Consider the following 2,373-nt stretch of genomic DNA (forward strand, 5'->3'; position numbering starts at 1 on the left):
AGACAAGGAAAATTAAACAGCGGTTAAGAAGGTAAGGACGAGGACACTGCACAAGCGTATGACCTAACTCTGATCGCTTTTCCTAGCGTGTTTCAGGTGGAATACGTGCTGTGGGAACACAATTCAGTTTTCCACAGTGCTCTAAACGATCCCAGGTCCTCCTAGTCGGTAGGTACACATTCTGGGCCTTGAGAGCCACCTGGTGGAATACGACATAAAAAATACTCCTGCAAATTACACAAGGAGTAAAGAGAGCTTAGAAATATTGGGGAGGGAGGAGGGCAGTGGCGGCAGCAGTGGTAAATGGTCAAAAAAGAGAAAAAATAAACCCCATCAGTTGGTATTTATCTGTTGGGCAGCACTTTGACAAACTAAAGCAAATCTTACTGGCTGGTTTTATTTGTGATAAATATATTTAAAAGAAGAGCCAGTCCTACGCATTTTAAATAGCTTTGTTTTGCCAGGGTATCTAATGAAATAAAGCATTCAGGGTGTCCCACAGGAGCTTGAAAGAATAAAATAACATCTTGCAAATGCACCATAATAGTCTTCTCATCCTCAAGCCATTTCCTACTTAACAGGATAAAAACACTGGAAAGAGCTTTGTGATTAGCCAGGAAAGTTCTGGCAGGCAGCAGGAGAAATGGGTTCTCGTGCTCCTCCTGACAGCAAATGATCCAAGCTGCTTCTTTCAAATAATGGTCAAATTACTGGCTTTTGTGGTGTAAAAGCACAAGTTCGGAGAATTGCACTAGCATTTTGTTTCAACCCACCCCCCCTTCAGCTCAGCCCCCTGCTGCCAGCCACGGCTCCATTGTCCTTATCGGTACCTTCTCGGGTGTCTAACGGTGCTTGTTCTGCTTGTTCTCCTGGTTCTGATGTAATTTCACTTGTTACATAAAGCCAGAACAAAATTGTCACAGGATTTATTTTAGTAGGTGATTATGTTTCTTTCAGGAAGATTTTGATGTCTTTCGTGAAGCAACCCCATCAGAGAGCTCCGAGACCCCGGTTCCGGTACTGGACCACAGTGGAAGCCTAGGCATTTGCAAGTAAGTACTACTGAAAAAAGACCTGAAGTTTAAGACTCTCTGATAAAATAGCATTTTGATGAAGCCGTTTGCTCACCTTTTTTACTTGTTTAATTTCATTATCAGAAATAATCAAAGGAAACCTACAGGAAGCTTGAACAATTCCTTCCAGTTTGCTTATGCCTTTCACGCAAGCAACCAAGAATAAGATTTTACAGAAGGTTATTATTCCTTGATATGGAATCCCCTTAAATAATTCAGTATGAACCCAGCTGCTTTGACAGAGCAGCCTCTGACTGCAGACCTTGGACCGTTATTCTTGTTTTAAAATGTGGTTTAATGAGACGGAGGGAGCCAGTCCCCAGGGCCAGCCCTTGGCTCTGTCAGGCTCCTCACTAATGTCTGAAACAGCCAAAAAACAAGCCCAAAAAAGGGGGTTGGGTCGTTGATAAGTTACATATCTCAGTACACCCATCACACTGTAATGACAGTTCCCTGAAAAGCAAGGCTGTACTAACCAGCTGTAACGGCAAAACCGCCGAGAACCCAAACAGCTTCTTCCTGGAATTCCTGATTTTAAAATTACTAAAAATTCCACCAAAGTTCTCTCTCCTACTAGGTCTTATTCTCGTGTTCCCTTTTTCAAGCTGTACAAAGAGGAACTGGGTTCCAGGAAAACCACTTCCCACAGAACGAATTCTGTGTGATGGGGAGTTAGTGTAAGCTACAATTCTGACCACTCCAGAAAGAAGAATTTTTAGCTTTCCCTTTTCTTATGCTTCTGCATTAGGACAATGGTCTAATGCAGGAAAGCAAGAGCCCGTCTGCTTCAAAAATAGGAAGACGAAACCAGAGGAACAGAATTTAGTCAGCTTTTGTTTCCCATGCCTGTACCCCTGAGCCCCTCTGTTTGTTCTGCTGTCCCCCTCCTGTTCCAGGGGACCTCTGGGCCACTGACCTGTCCCACTCAACAGCTACGTGTCAGTGACCAGAAGGGCCAGCAGCAAAGCCTATGCTCTCAGGAATCTTATTTTTAAGAATATTTTTTTTCTTCAGTCTGTTGGCTATTCTCGAACTGCTTGGTCCAGCTATAACGTATGGCAGTTTAGTCACGCCAAAGACACGGCAAGTGCCCGGTAGGTCACGATGCTTCTGGGACGTGGGGCTTCCTCGCTGTCCCGTGGGCTGTGGTGGTGACACTGCCCGTTCCTCGGTGCCGGGGGGTAAACCACCGCACCATCCGCTCCGCACCGCCTCTCCTCGGTGCCGTGTGTCCTCAAAGCGAGAGGGAGGACCCCGCGCCCTCCCCAAGGGCAGGCGGTTACACGCCCCAGGCCGGGCG

This window comes from Buceros rhinoceros, unplaced genomic scaffold (genome assembly GCF_000710305.1).
Source record: "Buceros rhinoceros silvestris isolate BGI_N320 unplaced genomic scaffold, ASM71030v1 scaffold12300, whole genome shotgun sequence".
Classification (NCBI taxonomy): Eukaryota; Metazoa; Chordata; class Aves; order Bucerotiformes; family Bucerotidae; genus Buceros; species Buceros rhinoceros.